General features: G+C 48.0%; 3 non-coding genes across 3 annotated transcripts; all 3 read right to left on the reverse strand.

The window, feature by feature from the left end:
• Window positions 1-7680: 7680 nt before the first annotated feature.
• Window positions 7681-7752, reverse strand: Trnar-ucu (transfer RNA arginine (anticodon UCU)). The gene has a single exon. It is a non-coding gene; the product is annotated as a tRNA-Arg (tRNA).
• An 878-nt stretch (window positions 7753-8630) lies between these two features.
• On the reverse strand, window positions 8631-8702 carry Trnak-uuu (transfer RNA lysine (anticodon UUU)). The gene has a single exon. It is a non-coding gene; the product is annotated as a tRNA-Lys (tRNA).
• Window positions 8703-10079: 1377 nt separating this feature from the next.
• Trnat-agu (transfer RNA threonine (anticodon AGU)) lies at window positions 10080-10152 on the reverse strand. The gene has a single exon. It is a non-coding gene; the product is annotated as a tRNA-Thr (tRNA).
• Window positions 10153-21312: the final 11160 nt, after the last annotated feature.

Raw genomic sequence — 21312 nt, forward strand, 5'->3', positions numbered from 1 at the left:
GGAGGAGACTAACTTATTGAACGCGTCAGGAACTACATCAGGAGGAACGTAAAAAACACCAACTAGAAGTTTTTCAGTTTTAGAGATATGAATTTCGACCCATAAAGACTCACCTGCGTTTTCAATATCGCTACGTAGCACACACGGGAGAGATTTGTTAACTGCGAGAAGTACCCCGCCCCCCCTTTGTTTGCATCCCGTTAAGGCACGATCATTACGATATACATGGTAATTTTGAGGAAAATAATCACTGGATAGAATATCAGGGCACAACCAAGTTTCAGATATAGCTATTAACGGAAAGCAAGATGCCAGAACATTACCAAAAAATTCAGTCGCCTTAGTTCGAAGACCTCGCACATTCTGATAAAAAACATCTAAACTAGTCATTATTCTTTTTCTGATGTGTTGCGTTCAGAGCTGTGAAGCATGCCTTCGCGAAACATGCCTCGAAACTCCTTAAAGAGGCAGTCTTTCGGCCAAACAGCGGGGTCATGCAAGCGCTCGAAAAACTCTTCACTGACGGAAATATAAAAGGATGCGTACGTGTCATATTTAGTCTTCAGTCGTCGGCAGTTCAAGGGCGAGACACCTAAGGTTGTCAGATGGGCATTAAGACTAGCAGAGGTCGTGGACGGAGAAAGCTTTGAAACGAACATTGCTTTGGGGCGCTTCGGCTGCGGAACGACGACCAGTCCACATGTGTCCGATGCACCTACATATGCCCGGCTTCGACGCTTCTTCTCAGCAGTAGGGGGGAGACAGTCAAGCACAGGCGCAGAATGCACCGGGGAAAGTTGGGACGGAGTAGGAGGCAGTGCAGGAGAAGCCGAAGACACCGACTGCAGCGGAGCAGACTTAGCCGAAGGCAACACTTCCTTGTTTACAGCTTGGGCAAAAGAAGGCTGCCCTGAGCTGTGACGCACTCCTTCCGGCAACGCGGCGGGGTGGTGAAGTAGTTGGGCACGCAGGGAGCACACCTTGGCTCGCAAGGAGGCAACTACCTGCGCATAATGGGCGCGGTCACCCTCCCTCCACTGACGGAGCCGGTCGAAAGCCTGCGCGTTTTCCCGGCGTAGGAGGTCGTTGTCCTCCCGCAGCCGGGCCACTTGGTCGCTGAGGAAAGAAATGCCGTCCAGCGCGTCGATGAGGAGTGCGCGAAGACCGGAAGCTTCCCCTCCAAGGTCAACCGGTTGGGACTGTGGCGGCGGGGCTTTCTTGACAACTGCCGGCGAGTCCCGTCGAAGGGAGCGGGAAGGAGCCCTGCTTGCGGACGGGGCGATGTCGTCGTTGGCTACGCTAGGCCTAGCCGCCACCTCAGCCGTTTCACAAATATTACACTTGAACGGCCGAGCACCAGACCTCAGGAGCTGAAGCTCAGCGTCCGGCCATACAACACACTTCGCGTGCACGCGTTTTTTACAGGAAATACAGCGGAAAAACTTTTGCTTGCCGTAAAAAACACAGGAGCACAGAATACAGCAATCCTTGCTAGGCGCCATCTTGCGGCGCCATAATAACAATAATAATAACAATAATAATAATAATAACAGAACTCGTTATACAACTAATTGCCCAATTCAAAGTGGCATAAAAATGTGAAAAACAGCAACTGGTTACACAATAATACACAGACATTACGATGGTGTGGTTGTAAAATGTGTTTCGAGTAAGGTTTTAAACTTTAGAGTATTACGCTCATTGCCTATTGCATTTGGAAGCCGATTCCTATCCTGAATTGTTAACGGAAGAAAAGATTCGTTAGTGTCGAACCTTTTAAATGTTGAACACTAAAGATTTGACGAGACGGTGCGAAGTCCGAATTGGTGGAAAAAGCAGGGGGCCATGTAAGTAAGCAAAATTGAAATACAGTTTAGGAAACAAACAAAGGCGTGCTATTTTTTGTCTAAGATCCAGGGAGTTGAGAGACACTGTTAGTTTATAGTAGTAACACTTGTGCGGAAATTCTACTAGGAAGTTATGGAGCGAGCCTCAAGGGTTTCAAGGGCGTCGAATAAATAGGATTGGTGTGGATTCCAAATTGTAGAAGCATATTCGAGTTTACTACGGACGTAGCTTTCGAAGGCAAGTTTACGAACTGAGGCCGGCGAGCAGAACAGGGACCTTCTGATGAAACCTAATGTTTTGGATGCATCAACCGTAAACTGTGCGATATCGTCAGTTCATGTTAGCTTGCTGTTGATGAGTACACCCGGGTATCGGTGCGATTCTGCTAGAGCGAGATGGTTAGACTGCAGGAAATAAGTATAATTCATGTTGAAATGCTTACAGGAAACTTGCATGAATTTACATTTAGAAATATTAAGTTGTATCATCCACATAATACACCAATTTTAAATTACGTTTAAATCATTTTGGGGGGCAAGTTGATCAGATCTACCACGTATACGGCGGCAAACACACAATCGCCTGCAAAAAGACGTATGGAAGATGTAACACTTGAGGGAGGGTCGTTAATAAAAATTAAAAACAGGAGAGCGCCAAGCACGGAACCTTGAGGTACGCCAGATATTACATTAGTAGTCGAGGAACCGTGACTTCCTTTGACTGTGTATTGGGATCGATTAGTGAGAAAGGCTTGTATCCATGACAGTATGAGCGGGTCGAGAGTAAGAGAGGAAAGTTTAAACAGAAGTCGTTGATGAGGAACGCCATCGAACGCCTTAGAAAAATCAAGGAAGATGACATCGGTTTGAAATGAAGAGTCGAGGTTTAAGTGGAGGTCCATAGTGAACTCGAAAAGTTGTGATTCACAGGAAAAACCTGGGTGAAAGCCATGCTGATTTTTTTTAAAAAGGAGTTGTCTTCAAGGTGGGTTGCGACGCTTGAGTAGATTATGTGCTGAACGACCTTACAAGGTATAAAATGTAAAGAACTTGGGCGATGATTTGAACGATCCAACCGATTACCCGTTTGAAATATTGAATATATGCTTCTTAGCTTCCAGTCACGCGGAATCCCACTGTCTTTTATTGTTTGCGCGAAAAATATTTTTAATAGGCTGCTGGAAAGTGTTAGCGCACCTTTGAGTATTTTAGCTGTGATTTGATCTGGTCCCGGGGCACACGAAATTTTTTTTATAAGTTTAGCGATACCCGAAGCAGTGATGCAAATCGGAAGCATTTGGGAGAAATGTTGAATGCGTAAAGCGGGGCGATCAAAGTCATTTTCCCGAATGAAAACGGACAGAAAATAAGTATTTCTGACGTCAAAGCGTGAATCCTGTGGTACCTCCGAACAGTCGGAATATCTCAAAGAAATTGTATGTGTTTGGTTGTTTTTCGGAGTTAGGAGTTTGAGGCCATCCGCCAAGACGGCCCAAAAACTGCCGTTTTGTGAAGATAGCTTCGGACGTTCGCAAATAGAACTGATGCGGAATCGTAAGTAGGCGGGGGGAGGGGTGGGGAGGAGGTCTCTGCGTAGAAACACGGGCGCTGAGGTGGGAAGCTTGGAAGCCAGCCGTGAGGCGAAAAGCAAAAACGCCCGTGTGTACGAGATTTCGGCGCACGTTAAAGATCCCCAGGTGGTCAAAATTAATCCGGAGCCCTGCACTACGGCGCGCCTCATCGCCTGTGCTGCGTCGGCGCGTTAAACCCTACAATCAATCAATCAATGGAAGCCAGCCGTGGCTGCTATGGCTCCTGTTTCATCACGGAATCTGATATTGCTTCGTAGATATAATTTTGTCTCCTATGCTTAGCTTATCCCAATGTATTTTGAAATCAGCTTTGGTTTGTTGGCCGAAGTCGTGAAGTTTTCTGCGGGCAAGGGGGACACGTGCAGGGTAGTCTTCACGGATCGAAAAATATGTGCCTTTACGTTTAGGACCAGCGGACAGAATTTCGGAGTTGTCTTTAAAATGGCCTAGCTTGACGATAATTGGGCGACTCTTATCTTCCTGGTAATGACCTATTCTTTGCGCTTTTTCGAGGTCCGTGGGAGTGATGGGTACTTATTTATTTATTTAGAGTACTTTCAAGGCCCGGAGCCTTTACAGAAAGGAGTGGTATAAAAGTGGTACGTACAGAAAAAAAAGAGCACGTTGTCAATTTGTCAATTGTCAATTCATGGCTATTTGTACAGCAATCTTGATTCTAACAGGATCACGTATATCAACGAAGTAGGCAGGCAGGTTGTTCCGGTCATTGCTGGTTGTAGGAATGAAGGAATCGTAATACAAGTTAGTACGGCTTGTCGGTAAGCCTACTTTATGCACGTGGAAAGATCGAGAAGATATGTACGAGGGATGAGTGAAAAGTGCATGTTTCAGAATGGGGTTGTGGTAGAATATTTTATGAAATATGCAGAAGCGATAACATTTTAGACGCAGTGAAAGAGCCGGAAGGTGAAGGGATGTTTTATCGGGATTACTCTGGCATGTCGGGAATAATTTGACAAAATAAAGCGAGCTGCTCGGATTTGTACTGGTTCTAAGGCTGTGACGAGTGAGGTTTGAGAAGGGTCCCATACGGCGCAGGCGTACTCTAGCTTCGAGCGGACTAGTGTTTTGTACAAAGTTAATTTAAGCCAGCTAGGCGCAGAGCTTCTCGGAACACAAAGAAAGTACGCTTGTTCCCGACCGAGGCCACGTTTCATTCTTCACGTCCGGGATTCAAAAAAAAAAGCAGGTTACATCGTCGAAGGCGGTTTTCAGAATCGTCACATTTGTCGGCAATAGCTTTGATTTCACATGATAGTTCCTGAACGGTTGCGGTAGCTTTGGTGATAGTGCTGCCATCAGGAGATGGTGAAGTTCCGATTATTTTGTCTAAAGCATAAACACAACAGAATATACTGGCGACCATACATACGATGTTCGATTGTGCTGTGCGCACTGCAGCCAGCTCCTCTTTCAGAAGGTTTTGTACGAGTTCCAACTGCGCTATTTCACTTGTGTATGATTCAACGGTAGGATCAAGAGTTTTGGGACATGGGTTGAGCTCAACTTCGCCAGAAAGGATTAGTAAGATGAGTCTTAGTAAGATGAGTAAGTTGAGACTTAACACAGTAGAAAGATAACTGCTAGTACAGCCAAGCGCCAAGGGTTCCAGAGGGGCACGACACCGCAAACAGAAATGCATCACTTCAACGGCAGCACTCTGCATGAGACAAAAGACTAACCTGCATTAGGAAGGGCAAGTTCATGTCCGAATGTGATGCGGTGGCGTGCCCCATCTGGTCCATGACAGGTGGCTACTTATGAAGGCACGGCGTTGATACCACGCAGATAGCTGTTCCGGGTAGCCAGGTGAGGAACTTATTTATGCGGCCTCTTTCTGGTCTGTGCCAAAAAGGGCCGGTAGCTGGCAGGGCAGCTCGTCGAATTCGTAGTCCACAAGAGTTTGGTGTTCAGCCTGTACTCTGAAGAACAGTGAAAACCAGCCTTAAAGACGCCTACACGAGGAGAGAGAGAGTAGAAAACACACACGCTGGGTGTGTTGTCTACAGACAACACAACCACTGTAGACAACACAGTAGACGACGCACCCAGCGTGTGTGTTGTCTACTCTCTCCTCGTGTACGCGTCTTTAAGGCTGGTTTTCAGCGTTCTTCGTAGTCCAGGAACGCGGCGGTGCTGTCTGCGCATGCGGGCGAGGTTGTCGCCCGCTCGAGGGAAGTCAGCATTAGAAAAGGCAAGTTCATAGCCGAATTTGACGCGGTGGCGTTGAACTCCTAAGAAACTCTATTCAAACCTGACCCACACGCAACAGGCTGTTATGACTATACTTAGTCAGAATAGTATGGAAAGGTTATTGAAAACGTTTTGTAAAAACCCCACAAGAAACTCACAAGAAACTACATTCAGACCCGGGAAGGTCTATAGACTTGGCACTATCGACTTTTTTTTAAACGCGGTGGCCAATTTGTAATGGCAACTGAACAGAAATATTCTATAAAATGTTAACAAAATGACTATAGTATTCTTTTGCGCAATCTCTACAACAATTTGACCAAATCTCGGTAAACATTTTCATGAGGATCCAGGCGCGCCGTAGTCGGGGGGCTCCACATTAATTTTGACCTGATAGGAATATTTAACGTGCGCCAAAATCTCGCACACGCGGGCGTTTTTGCTTCACGCCTCCATCAGAAAAGCGGCCGCCGCCGCCAGTAATCGAAAACGTGACCTCGTGCTCAGCAGCACAACGCCTTAGCCACTGAGCCACCTCGGCGGGTTTACTAACAACCAAGTTTTATTGCTTGCAGGCGGCTTAAATATACATCTACAAAGCAATGCTAAGAGAGAAGGAAAAGGAAAAAAAAGAATGGAACAGGAAAAAAGTCCCCGAAGGATGCGAACCAGCGATGTGTGTGTCTTCTACTGTCCGTCCCTTTAGTTCTCGCTGTTTTTCACGTTTTTAAGAATACTGTGTTCTAAAAGCTTTTTTTTAAGACGCGTAGCCAGCGCAAAGGTTTTTCCGCTATCAGTGGTATCTGAAATCGTGCTACTGAACTTGTTACTCTAAGTCAGAATAAACAGTAGTGATACTATTGTTAAAAATATATACCCGTGTATGAATATTTTATGAGATAACCAAAAGTTGGGAATGCACTGCAAGTCCATGTTTTTATGTCTTTTTGTCCAAGAACTGGAAATTAGGTTGAAAATGCACATAAATCGTTTTTTCGACCCATTTTAGCTTTGAGCATTGGGTTAAAGCTACATAAGTACCCATGATGAAAGCGGAAAGTGAAAAGGTTACATGGCCTTTTGACAAAGGGATACATAGACTGCCACACAGACCAACGGGGGTAGAAAGTGGGCGATTGGATGCCAAGTGAAGCCAAGCTAGGGGCCGGAAGGGGGCTCAGTGAAAGGCTTAATGAAGCGGTACGGAAAGTGCTAACGACGCCCGGGTCCCTTAAACAGTGGCGTCTTCGTTCTGAGAGGTCTCACAAAATGGAGCCACTTGGGCCGGTTGATGACGTAGACAAAGAGCACTTGCCGGGGACCCACGAGGCAGGCAAATCGATAAATGTATCCGGTCGGCGGAGACTGAAGGTGTTCCGAGTTGCAGCACCGGAAATGACGCGAAATCGTTCGCAACCAAGTGAGAGGAGCACCGGACTTTCCGAAACTTGGGAAAAAGGGATTTCGGGAAGCCGTGGGTTAAGCAGAGTCAAGAGTGAAATGGGTGGGGTCGAGAACGCCGGGTAGGTTTCCTGCCATTTCCTGCCATAATCGCCGCCATTTATCAGAAATTTGAGTAGTTGGGAAGTCCGGAATCATAAAAACTTTATATATATATACGGTCGAACAAAAGAAGTTTCCAATGGTCCAGAAAAAATATCAAAAAGTAGAGTCCGACGCAAGTCTCAAAAAACAAAAACAAACATGTTTACTAACGTTTCGACTGGTGGTCCAGTCTTCATCGGACCACCAGTCCGATGAAGACTGGACCACCAGTCGAAACGTTAGTAAACATGTTTGTTTTTGTTTTTTGAGACTTGCGTCGGACTCTACTTTTTGATATATATATATATATATATATATATATATATATATATATATATATATATATATACATATGATTTGGAATTGAGGGGCTCGTTAGGAAATACAAAAAGAAATGCCGTCAGTCTACAACGCCAAAGGAGGCATAGGGGAATGGTTAGACTAGACAGAAAGAAACAAAGAAAGAAAGAAAGAAAAACACGCGCCCAGAGTGGGGACCGAACCCACGCCTTTCGATTAGATGTCGAATGCCTTACCAATTCGGCTATCTGGGCGACTGTGTTCTCCTTCACTTTCTGGGGTATTTATATTTACTACAACTATATCTGACGCTTGAGGGTGGTAGCCAGCGCCACTAAGACTATACGGGGAGAAGGGGACCTTCTTTTCGAACCCCGGGGCGTGACTGGAAAGTCTACAGCCTGTCATGAGCGGGTAACTGGCGGGAAACCCTCTTATGCTACCTTGGCATCAAGGCTGCCAGAACCGAGGCCCTAATATGATTTGGAAATGAGGGGCTCGTTCGGAAATACAGAAAGAAATGCCGGCAGTCTACAATACCAAAGGAGGCGGGGAATGGTTAGACTATTTTTTGACCGTTAGTGAAGTGATATATATGTTTTTAATAATTTGCGTAGAAAGAAAGAAAGAAAGAAAGAAAGAAAGAAAGAAAAACACGCGCCCAGAGTGGGGCCGAACCCACACCTTTCGATTATATCTCGAATGCCTTACCAATTCGGCTATCTGGGCGACTGTGTTCTCCTCTACGTTCTGGGGTATTTATATTTACTACAACTATATCTGACGCTTGAGGGTGGTAGCCAGTGCCACTCAGACTATACGGCGAGAAGGGGACCTTCTTTCGAACCCCGGGGCGTGACTCGAACGTCTACAGCCTGTCATGAGCGGGTAACTGGCGGAAAACCCTCTTACGCTACCTTGGCATCAAGGCTGCCAGATCCGAGACCCTCGCTAATCTTTCGCATAATATCGTTAGGAAATGAGGGGCTCGTTGAGGAAAATACAGAAATATAGGTCGGTAGTCTTCAACGCCTAAGGAGGCATAGGGGAATAATTAGGCTATTTTTTACGATGGTTAGTGAGGTTAACATTTTTTAAAGTTACGTAACAAGGAAAGAAAGAAAGAAAAACGTGCCCAGAGTGGGGACCGAACCCACGCCTTTAGATTAAATCTCGAATGCCTTACCAATTCGGCTATCTGGGCGACTGTGTTATCCTTCACTTTCTGGGGTATTTATAGTTACCACAACTGTATCTGACGCTTGAGGGTGGTAGAGGGTTGGGTTAATGAAGAATCTGATAAAAATTATGAAGTCGCCATTTTATTCGAGGGATAAGCACGTTAGTTTTCCGTAACTTTCATTAATACCAAGCGTCGCTGACCAAAACTTATAAATGAGATAAGATTTCCGAACCTCGCGGTCGTGTGGGGTTTTGAAAGCGGATTCTAAAATTGTTGCTTTAAGATGTTCAAATACATGACCGGGACCGTTCACATGTCATGACAGGGGCAAATAAGGGCAACGTTTTGCATGAAAGCTGTGATGTTTGAAACGTATTCGGAAGGGTGTTTCTATTTGGCCGATATATTGCTGCCTACAAACAGTGAACTCTAGAAGGTATAAGGCATTAGCGGAGTCACAGTTAAAGTTACCTTTTACATTTACGTAGTAGTCTGAAGCCGTTCTGGTGGCACGCTGTGTAGTGGTCATGTGTGTGCATACTTTAGGTCGTGGTTTATTACAGGGTAGGCAACCAGTATTTTCCGGTCCGCTGATACGAGTGTTAGTAAGCAAGTCGCCTAAATTCATATCACGACGGTAGACAACGCGTGGTGGTTCGGGGAATATGGTTTTTAAGTGTTCACTTTGAATTAGGATGTTGTGATGTTTTCTTAGTACGCTTGACACCCTTGGAGCGAAGGCTGAGTGGGTTATAACTAAGTTTGTTTACGGGTTAACGTTCGGGGCTTTTTTCTTACAGGTTTCGTTGCGGTCTAATTTGTTGGCTCGCACAATAGCGTCATCGATAAGGTGTTCCGCGTATTTCTTATTCAGGATTACGGTCTAGGAGAATTTGTTCTAGGAGCCCACCGTTTTAGGAGAATTTGAACGAACCAAGCCGACTTTGACTCAAACTGTCGAGAACTCTAGACCGCCCTCCTGAATCTGATATATATATATAGGAAACGAGGGGGCTTTGAAGATGGTCACCAGATAGAAATAATACTTTGGAGAAGGCAGCGGCCTCATACCTGTGCCCACGTTTCGACAAGAAGACTTGTCTTTTTCAAGGCCTCGAAAAAGACAAGTCTTCTTGTCGAAACGTTGGCAGAGGTCTGAGGCCGCTGCGATCTCCAAAGCTATATTTCTCTCTCTCTCTCTCTCTCTCTCTCTCTCTATATATATATATATATATATATATATATATATATATATATATATATATAGAAAATGATGGCCTCGATTAAAATAAGACAGAAATAAGAGCTAGCAGTCAAGAAAACCTCGGAAAGCAAAGGGGAGGATGTGGTACGTATTGAAACAGATAAAGAATTTGGAAAGAAAGTGGAGAAAAAATGCCCGCCAGGTGGGATCCGAACCCACGACCTCCAAAATACTGGTCTGGTGCGAAAACCATTACGCTACCGGCGGGGCGATTTTCCCCTCCACTTTCTGGGGTATTTATTTAAATACCCCAGAATTCAGTCTGTGAGGCGTTTCATGGTCAGGTTTCTAGGTTTAAAGAGGCAGGTTTTCCTGGTACCACACTCACGATGACAGCAGATAAACTGGTAAGGCTGCTAAAAAAAGCAGGGAGGTGCAGGAGAGGCTGGGTCCTCAAGGGAAAGGAGCAAAAAGTTTGCTGTTTTGCCCTACGTACATAGGAGGTCGCACGGGCTGAAAAAGGTAGAAGCATGGTTTGGGGTGGACGTAGTGTTTTCTTCCCCGGTTAAATTAAATAGCGTTTGTCCGGCCGTCCAGCGGCGTGCTGAAGATGAGCTGGAAAAGAAGAAAAGTGCGTGTGTAGTAAATCATGTATCACCCTTTGTACCGTGCTCTGTGGCTGTTGTTTACAAGATTCCTTTATCTTGCGGAAAAGTGTATGATGGTCAAACAGGTCGCTGCTTAAACGTTCGATTATTAGAGCATCGCAACAAGCTTAAAAAAGATGATTACGCACGTCTGGCCGAACACTGCCGCACGTGTGAGCACCGATGCTATCCGCTTTTCCGCGAGACAGATATCCTGTTTAAGCATAAAGACAGGCGTACTAGAGAGTTGATGGAATCATACTACTTCAGAAAGTGGGGGAGAGATTGTATCAGTGAAACATCAGTTGTCCTGCACGAAAAAGAATTTGGTTATTTGGAGCGGTCGTCGCGATAAGGTGTTCCTGTGTTAAAAAATGTGCGTTGTCAATAGTGAAGTGTTTTGGTCTTGATAGTATGTCATTGGCTGGTGTGGGCACGTGGCGTGGTGGGGGAGGAGGAGTCTGTGTATGTATAAGTAGTTACGTCTTTTCCAATTAATCGAGTTGAAAGTCAGCGCTAGTCCTAGCTGAATTTCACTCCGGATCTTCCTGATGAGGGATGGGGGCGAAATAGTGAGGTTCTTTTGGGGCCCGGGGCCGAGATGACGATCTCGGCTCACCCTGATGACCGACGTCCGATGCTTGAAGAAGGTGAGGGATGAGAACTGCCTGTCTTGCTAGATATTAGGTTTATTTACATTATTTACAAAGCTCCAAGTATTTACATCAGGTCAGAATGCCGGTTACTTTGACACTCTACCCGCAGCAGCCCGTTCGGCCAAGATCTATACTCTTAGATTCCTCTCGACCGACCTCCGAGAAAACCCAACACTCCGGTTTTGATAACAAAAACCCCGCCTCCAAAAAGGGGGCGTACAAGAAAGGGAGAAAAACCCTTTAAGCAATTAATAGAAACCCATTGATTGGCCACAGGAACCAGCCAATCACACATGTGTCCCCACCTGTGGTCACGTGACCCAACCCTCTCTCTCTTATGCACTCAAAGTGCGTTTCCTACGCACGCTGTTACACCCGGCCAGAAAATACAGGACATCTGCGGCCTAAAGTGAACCATTCATTACGTTCAGCGGGTGGCATCTGCACAAACAACAGCTAATCCGAGGGCCCGGAGCGGTCCTCGCGCGGCTGACCTCCCTCCGCGCGACGCCTCCCACGACGTCGTGCGTCTGCGCGCGCGGCGGCACAATTAGGGTTGCTAATTCCCTCCCAGACTAAAGGGGCGCCGCCGGCCACCTGAACAGACCACGGGGAGAGACGCTGCCAGCCGAGGCGACCATCGTCGAGGCGAACAACCCGTCGACGAAGAGCGCCCGCCGCCGGAGTCGAAGATTTTCCAAACTTACACCGCGCGCGCTTTCAACACTAAGAGATACGATCATCTGGCCTCCCGTCAGCTTGTTATGCCGAATGACCCTGCCACCTTCGACGTGACAGAGGTACTCAGGCTAATCGCCCCCATCCTTTGACTCACAAAAGGACGGGCACAACAGCTCTCCGCGGCTCCGAACTTGGCGTCCGTGCGGCTACATGAAAGGGACACGGGAAAGTAGCTACCAGCGGAGGCGACGGCAATACATGGGCCACCGGCGGCCTTCATTAATTACATGCGGAGCCCGAAGTTAACAGTCCTGTCCACTTCTTTCTTTTTGTGTCCCTGTTCGCGCTGTTCTCCAAGATGCAAGTACACCAACTCGCCCAACTCGCCACCCTGCTACAGAGTATTTATTTAAGACATTTTTGTTTCCTGTGCTTGGGGGTGGTAGCCTGCGCCACTCGGACTACTCGGGGTGAAGGGGGCCTTCTTTTTAACCCCCGGGCCGTGACTCGAGTGTCTACGACATGTCAAGAGTGGTCGACCAGCGTTGAACCCGCTTAAGCTTCCTATGGCATCAAGACTGCCAGAACAGATGCCCTTGCTATGCATGTAGCGAGTCAGAATTGGAACTGAGGGGCTCGTTGAAAATAACACAGAAATAAGAGTTGGCAGTCAAGAAAACCTCGGAAAGCAAAGGGGAGGATGTGGTAGGTCATTGAAACGGTACTCCACCGAAATAGCGCTATCCTTATTATGGACCCACATACGGTTCCCTCAGACGCTGCCAGGAACCGCTTCAGACACGACGTACGCGCCCCCAGCTTCCGACCACCAGCCTTTCACCGACCGTCGTTCGCAGTCCCCACGCCACCGCTCGCTGCCGCCGATGCGTCGTCTTTCCACTCCTACCACAGAGGAAAACTGAAAGTCGCAGTTCCGGAGGCAAGAACTTCCTCGCCGCCAAAAAGTCCAAGCCCTCCACTGTTTCCCGCAAATGCTATTGACGTGTCAGTCAAAGGTGTCGCGACTGTTGTGGTCGATACTGGAGCAGCAGTTTCCGTGATTCGTTGCGATCTCTTCCGCAAAGTTCGTAAAGTTATGGCGCCTCTCTCTGGACTATCCTTACGAACCGCCGACTCCCAACCCGTTCATGCCTTGGCTGCTTGCACGGCTCTCGTTTCCATCCAGGGCGTTGTGTGCGTCATTGAATTCATCGTACTCCCCAACTGCCGTCATGACGGCATTCTGGGATGGGACGTTTTGTCTCAGCACAACGCTCTAATTGACTGTGCGTGTGCCGAAGTTGAATTTTCTGTTCTACCAGACGACTTCTCTGACGAAAATTCTGCTCCATCCGCTGCTAAACTGGTCGCAGCCGCAAACACGAACATTCCGCCCCAGTGCGCCGCTATTGTGCCGCTCTGTTGTACATCTTTTGGGGATGCAACTGCCATTTTCACGCCATCCGAGGGCTTCCTCCGCGCAGATGCATACCGCTGCCTTTCACTGTGCTGAAGATTCATTCTAGCGAAACTGCCATAACTGTTGCCAACCCGTCCGCAAGCCCGTGCTCCTTGCTACGGGGAGAATGCCTTGGCATTCTCGAGCCCGTTGACTCCTGTCGGGTCGTTGACGTCCCAGACAATGTGCCATATCATGGCATTGCTGCTCTTACCCCTTCTAAGACGACACAGCATTCAAACGACGTGTTTCATCCTTCAATCGACGACGCTCTGGAGCCCGCACGGAATTGTCAACTTCTGAAACTACTGTGCCGTTTCCGTTCGTCGTTCGACTGCGCACAACCCTCGATTGGCCGTACCTCTATCGTCACCCATTCCATAGACACTGGATCGCATGCGCCGCTGCGGCAGCGACCGTATAGAGTGTCTCCTAGCGAGCATCAAGTGATCGATGAGCAAGTACTTGACATGCTCCAACGGGACATCATTCGCCCATCGAACAGCCCATGGGCATTCCCCGTTGTTCCTGTAAAGAAGACGGATGGCTCGATTAGATTCTTTGCGGACTATTGGCGCATAAACACCATTACGCGCATGAACGTCTATCCTCTACCACGCATTGAGGATGCCCTCGATCGCGTACAAGGAGCTGAATTTTTTTCGTCTCTGGACTTACGCTCTGGATACAGGCAGGTGCATGTAGCGGATGCTGATCGCTCGGAAATGGCATTTATCACCCCGAATGGCCTCTTTGAATTCAATGTCATGCCGTTCGGGCTCCGTAGTGCCCCTGCCACTTTGAAGCGAATGATGGACGGTGTGCTACGAGGTTTCAAGTGCAAGACGTGCGTGTGCTATCTAGGCGATAGCGTTGTGTTTTTCCCTGACTTTGGAACGCACCCTGCACGTCTCCAGCAAGTACTGACATGTATCGCCAACGCCCATGATTCATGATCCTCATGATTCAATAGCAAGCATACTTGGAAGACAAAGACCTTTACGCCCATTCGATGATCGGATTTCGAAGCAAATTAAGCACACAGGACGCCATGTTACAGTTCAAGTAGGAAGTCATTGACAACAGAACAAGGGACAACCAAGCCATAGTGGGATTGGACTTACAGAGCGCCTTTGATAAGGTGAAACACTCTGTCATCCTTTCCCAGATCAGCGCCCTGCGGATGGGGGAGCGTACGTACAACTACGTGCGCGACTTCCTCTCGGGGCGCACAGCACATATTCAAGCAGGAGACCTTACCTTGGATTAACGGAAACTAGGAAGTATGGGTACCCCTCAAGGATCGGTGATATCACCACTGCTCTTCAATCTAACCATGATCAATACCCGAGGTCCGCCGCACCATTTATGCGGACGACATCATGCTATGGGTGCCGGGTGGATGCGATGGCCACATTGAATCCTCCCTGCAGCTAGCGGTGGATGCCACAGAAGAACAGCTACAAGGCACAGGTCTGGTTTGCTCCCAAGCAAATCGGAGCTACTAATCATCCCCCCAATGTCAAGACTCCGGGAAGAGAGTACCAATACATTACGGACCAGCAACGGGCAAACAATCCCGGAGGTGGCTAAAATCAGAGTGCTGGGCTTCCTGAGTGAAAGGAATCGCAGAAACAATGACGCGGTTACCCGCCTGGTTGGCAAGGTCACGGCTGCCATGCAGCTCATCAAACGAGTGGCAAACAGAACATCTGGCATGAGAGAGGACAGCCTACTCAGGTTGATCCAATAAGTCACGTTGCTTACGCCGCGGCCTTCCACAACTGGCTACTTCAAGAGCGTAACCGACTGAACGCTGCCATAAGAAAGTCATACAATGCAGCCATCAGTGTTCTCGACATCGCAAACACCGAAAAGCTCCTCGAGCTCGGAATCCATACAACTTTGGAGGAAATCATGGAAGCCCAGCAAGCAGCCCAGATCGAGCGGCTCAGAGGATCGAGGACGGGAAGCTCCATCCTTGCCCGACTCGGAATGGAAACGGCGTCCACCACTCGTAGCCCTGGCAAGGAAGAAGAACGAGACATCTCGGCTGTCATCCAGACTGATACCAGAGTCTATCCTCTACCCAAGAACATGGACCCGACTCACAACAAAGATAGAATAATGGCCAGGGCAAAGGCCATGTTAGAGCCGCACCTGAGCGTTCCCGGCACCAGATTCGTAGACGCTGCAGAGTACAGCGACCGCCAATGCTTTGCAGCAGTAGTCATCGATGCCAGGACGGGAGGCGCGGTGAACGCTGCGAGCATCGTTACACGAGAAGCGCAGTGTGCAGAAGAGTTGGCCATCGCCCTGGCCATCGCGGACCCAGAAACAACGACCGCGCTAAGTGACTCCAAAAGTGCAGTGCGTAACTTCTCCAAAGGCCGGATGTGCTGTGGAGCAGTGCTGTTGCTCGAATCGGTGAACATCGACGGACGTAAGGTAGCAGTCAAGTGGTTCCCCGCTCACGCAGGGAACGATGTGTCAGAATCGGCTGTCAACCACAACGAGACGGCAAATTCAGTGGCGCGAGATTTAGCAGGCCCCGCGGCTGTAATGGATTCGTCTGTAGAGTGGTGGACGGAGACAAAGGATACGCACGATGCCTTTCAGGGTATCACAACGTATTACAGGAATAACAGGAGGGTGCTGGCACCGCCTCACCCCGAGTTGACTAGAGAACAAGCGACCACATTCAGACAGCTACAGACAAATTCATTAATGACCCCGGTCATTATGAAACATATCCAACCACAACTCTACACGGACGACAACTGTGTCTTGTGCAATTACTCCAGGGCAACAGCCGCCCATTTATTATGCGATTGTGAAGTGCGACCAGACGAAGTTTCAACAAGGACCGACCTTCCGCCGTGGTTACAAGACGCCATACGCAGTTACGACAAGGACATTCAACTCTCAGCCGTCCAGCAGGTCCTAACGGCTCTCGAACGGCAGCACCGGAGAGAAAGCTGCGGGCCGACGCCCTCCCTTCGGAGACAAGGGTGTCCACCCCCGAAGGGAGTACCGAAAGTGTTGTTTAGTAGAATGCCACCAGGATCGACGAGTGGCTACGTCCGGGCGTAGTGGAGATATTACGCCTGTTGCCGGCGATCATTAGACTCTTTCGCTTCACTTCGCTCGTTGGTTTTCCTGAATGAAGAGCTAGTACTACATTCAGGGAGTCTGTAAAAATAACTGAACTGTGTATTCTGGTTTTTGTAATGACTTCCACGGTTTTTAAAATGCCGTGTGCCTCAGCTGTAAAAATACTGATATTTTTGTTCATTGTTTTTGTGATAGCAAGGATTGGGCCATGTGAAGCGCATGACACAGGACGGGCGGACTTGGAGGCATCTGCGTAAAACATTGTGTAAGGATATTTGTGTCGTAGGTCTATAAAGTGCTACAAGATGAGTTCTCTTGGTGCAGTGCTTTTGGTAATGGCTCTAAAAGATAAATAACAAGAAACCGGGGACATTTCCCAAGGAGCAACAAAGTCTGTGATCAAAGTTTTGTAGGTCTCCCTAAAAATAATCCCAAGCTCCTCAGCTTCAAATTTCACTCTCAAGGAAAAAGCATACATATAGAGGGCCGATTGAGAAACGAGTGCATGGCAGAGGTGGCATTGACAATAAAGGAAGAAGGGTAATTTTTTACGGATGTTGTCTTCACAGCATACGATAGCTCAGTGTATAAGTGCTGGTCTTCCAGGCACCACTGGTCACGTTCCACCTATAGGCTTTGTGCAGGACTCGTTCGGAAGGCTCCTAACGAAAGGCGAAGCCCCAGGTGCAAAACAGGAGCAAGCAATATTAGAGCGGTTTTCGAAGCTGACCCGTATATTACACTCCCATAGTGCAACCGCGACTTCACTAAGCTGTTGTACAGACGCAGAAGGCACATCTTATCTGCGCCGTAGGAGTGGTGGGATAGGACTTTCAGAATAATAATTGCCTTTATACATTTTATTTTGAGGAGCTTTATATGTGGAATAAATGACAGCTTTTCATCTAGGATAATGCCTAAAAACTTGTGTTCCTTCTTTACTGGAACAGATACTCCGTTGAGCTGAACGGTGTGCTGGGGGTGAATACCACGCCTTCTAGAAAATAAGACACATGTGCTCTTTTGAGGATTTAGCTTAAAGCCATTTTCTTCTGTCCATTTTACAAGCCTGTTTGCGGCACGTTTTACCTGCCTCTCCCAAATAGATAGGTTGCATCACCGAAAACTGATATGAACATCATCCACATAAGTGGAGTAAAAAATGGTACGGGGCCGAGCTTTTCCAAGTGTGTTCATCTTCGCTATAAAAAGCGTGCAACTAAGTATTCCAGCCTGAGGAACACCGTTTTCTTGAATATACAGTGCGGATACTGCAGCCCCGACCCTCACTCTGAAAGTTCGTTCAGACAGGTAGCTTTCAAGGGTGCTAAGCACATTCCCACAAATACCAAAGGATTTAGCTCCCGCAGGATGCCGTAGCGACAGGCAGTGTCATATGCTTTTTCTAGATCAAAAAATATGGACATACAAAACTGTTTGTTAACAAAGGCATTTTTCACATGGGATTCAAAGGCGACAAGATGCTCTGTTGTTGATCTGCCTGATCAAAAACCTGCCTGGCAGCTGTCAAGAATACCATTTTATTCCAGGAAGTATGGTAACCTTCCGTTGATAATTTTTTCGAACAGCTTGCACAAGCAGCTGGTCAAGGCAATTGGACGATACTTGAAACACAGGAGGCATCCTTTTCCTGTTTCAGGAGTGGCAGAGCGATAGCCTGTATCCATGCCTTCGGAAAGTGCCCAGCACGCCATTATGTTAAATAAAAACAGGAGAGTATTGATTGTGTCTGAATGAAGGCGTTTGATCATGCTGTACGTTATGTGATCTCCACCTGGCGCCGAAGACTTGCAACCAGCCAACGCAGCCATGAGCTCGTGAAGGGAGAATGGAGAGTTATAGGAGTCATTTGATTGCTTGTGGTCGCGAATAGACTTCCGCTCAGCTGAATTTTTGTAGTGTATAAATGTGTTTGTGTAATGTGAAGACCTTGAGACGTGTTCCAATTGTTGTGCCAACGCGTTTGCCTGGTCCTCTAGGGTGCCACCAGTGGTGTCTACAAGGGGTAAGCCATGTGTGCTTTGTCCATTAAGTCTGCTTATCCTGTTCCAAACTTTCGCGTGTCGGTGAAACAATTTATTGAAGTTCAAGAGGACCTCCAGCTATTGTTCTTGGCCTCACGGCGAATGCGCCTTCCCATGGCTTTGGTGCGCTTGAACGCTACGTGGTTTTCCGCAGTTGGGTACTTGCGAAGAATGCCCACGCCTTGTTCTGTGCCTGGCGTGCTTGTCGACACTCTTCATTCCACCAGGGCCGGCTTAGGTTACTTGTGTTGCCAGAAGTCTGAGGAGTGAAGTTCTCTGCAGCGTCAAGGATATGTGCTGTGATAAAGCTACAAGCTTCATCAATACCCAAGTGTTCTATGGAAGTGTGTGTGAGTTGAGATTTCTGCTTAAATTTCACTCAGTCCGCAGCGGTTTCTCTAAACCTTTTATTCGAGATGGGAGTGTAGGGGTCTCTGTCTAGGCATCTCAGGAATACTGGGAAATGGTCACTTCCAAGCGGGTTTTTCTCCACCTGCCCCTCAACGAGTGGAAAAATAACAACAGAACCGATTGCCAATTCTATGTGTGAGTACGGGTTGTGTGTGATGTTATAATATGTAGGCTGTTTTTGGTTAAACAAACACGCATCGGACGCCACTAGGGAATGTTCCATCAAGCGGCCACGAGCGTCAGTTCGCCTCGAACCCAAGAGTTTGTTGTTTCTATTTAGATCTCCAACTAAGATAAATGATTCAGGAAGCTCGTCCACCAAGGACTCAAATTCTGAGGTAGACAATTCATGATCCGGGGGAACGTATAAGGAACATACCGTAATCAGCCGACCAAAAATGATCACGCGGACAGCAACTGCCTCAAGGCTGGTGAGTAGTCTAATGTACTGGGATGAAATGGATTTTCGCGTCACATTGGCAACGCCGCTAGATGAATGAGCAAAGGCATCTTTATCTTTCCTGGAGACAGTGTATTGTTTCAGAAAGTTATTTTGCTTGTGATTCAGGTGTGTCTCTTGGAGGCAAACAAAACTAGATAGATGTTTATAAAGGCGTTCATATACATCGTCTAAGTTTTTTATGAGACCCCCACAGTTCAATTGAACTATGTTTTTAACAGCAATTAAGGATTAAAGATTATAAAAATGTAGTTGTGAAGTTGCGTATTTTGATTCGTGTCAGCGAGTCTTGTTTAGGGCCCGTGATACGAGGAGGTGGTGTTTCCCATGGCCAAAAGTTCTGCGGCGCTCATTTTGTGCCTTCTGGGTAGGTTGAGATGCCGAAGTGTCCATGTCCTCTACTGGCAATTCAGGCGGCACAGAACGGGTGTCCTTCCGACATCTACCTCGTCGCCGCAGGCTTCGTGGTTGGAACCTGCGGTGAGGGAAGGGAATAAGTATGTGTAGGGCCCCCTGTGTTCATGCTCCCAAAGCCCTCGGGTGTCGCGTGGGCCAATGGTACTGGACTGGAAGAGGCCGGACCAGAGGCCGGACGTCCTCCACGGGCTCCACAAAAGTTGCGGTGGGGTGCTGGGCTATGGATGGCAGCCCAGCAAGAGGAGGAACCACCAGTGCCTCTCCTGTAGATGCAGGAGCTGGTGGCTGCTCGACGGGTGTTAATGACAGCGACACATCAGCTAAGCTGCACTGTGTCGCAGTACTGACAAAACGTCGCCCCAACCCCCGGCGGGTGGCGTCTGCATACGAAGCAGCCGAAAACTTCCTGTGCTTTTGGCAGCAATGGGCCTGCTGCCGCTTCAAAGGAGAGTTCAGCGATGTAGGCGTTGGCCACGGAGCAAGAACCTTATTCTTTCTCCGTGGCATTGGCTGTGCCATTTACGCCAGCGATGTACTCCCCTCGCGACAGCTCATTATAGCGATAAGCGCAAGCAACCGTCATCGTTTACGCCGCTGACCTGTCGTTTTAAGTGCGAATGCACTTTATAAGCGACCCCAAACCATCCACCGCCGGCGGCGGCGGCGGCGGCGTCCGCAGTGCTCCTCTATATTTAAAAAAGAAACAGCATCCGGCGCCAGGTTTCGATCCGAGGACTTTGCGGCCGCAGCGCGACGCTCTACCGACCAAGCCACGGACGCGACGCTGATATCAGTGTTAGTGACGCGCCTTATATCTTTAACGCATTCAAACTACGTCGTCAGCGGCGTGCGTTGGCGACTCAGCGGCGTTATAGCGGCTTGATAACTGCGTGGTGTACACGTGATACTACAAACCCGATGGAAGAGATGGAAGAGAAGGCGGCGAGGCGGTGGGCTGCGGGGGCCGAGCGCAAGCGCCGCAAGCGGGCCGACAACCGTGCATTCGCACTTTCACATTCTCCCCCTCGGGGAAATGCGGGGGAATTTTTTATGCGGCAGCACGGCTATGGTTGTTTGTGCACGGAACGTTTGGGAGCACTGCAATCACGACGCGCAAGCGGGAATTGTGGAAGTCATGCATAAGTAAGCTGTAAAATACTGCGGAAACTATTTGTTCGGAAGTTTTGTAAACCGCTTTGCAACTTTCCATTTCGATCTTTTTTTTGCCAAGATTTGCTGCGTAGACGCTGGCTAAATATTCGTAACTAATTATCTAATTAGGAAAAATACAAAAATTGTGGCTTCAATCAACGCTGTGAAGGTAGTTTAAACTGCGAAGCTGAAAACCACACCCACGACGATTCCCGATGTGACGTCACTTGAATTTGCTCCCGGGGACATACAAGGAGTGAAACCAGGGATAAGAACCAGAGACAAGTGAAGTGCACTTAACCAACCTTTCTATTATTGCGCAACGACATTCACGACTCCTTTATGTTGTTCTTTTTCTGGCTGCTCCATTGCTGTCTTTACTTTC

This window comes from Haemaphysalis longicornis, unplaced genomic scaffold (assembly GCF_048455015.1).
Source record: "Haemaphysalis longicornis isolate Haplotype H1 unplaced genomic scaffold, Haemaphysalis longicornis Haplotype H1 scaffold_4, whole genome shotgun sequence".
Lineage (NCBI taxonomy): Eukaryota > Metazoa > Arthropoda > Arachnida > Ixodida > Ixodidae > Haemaphysalis > Haemaphysalis longicornis.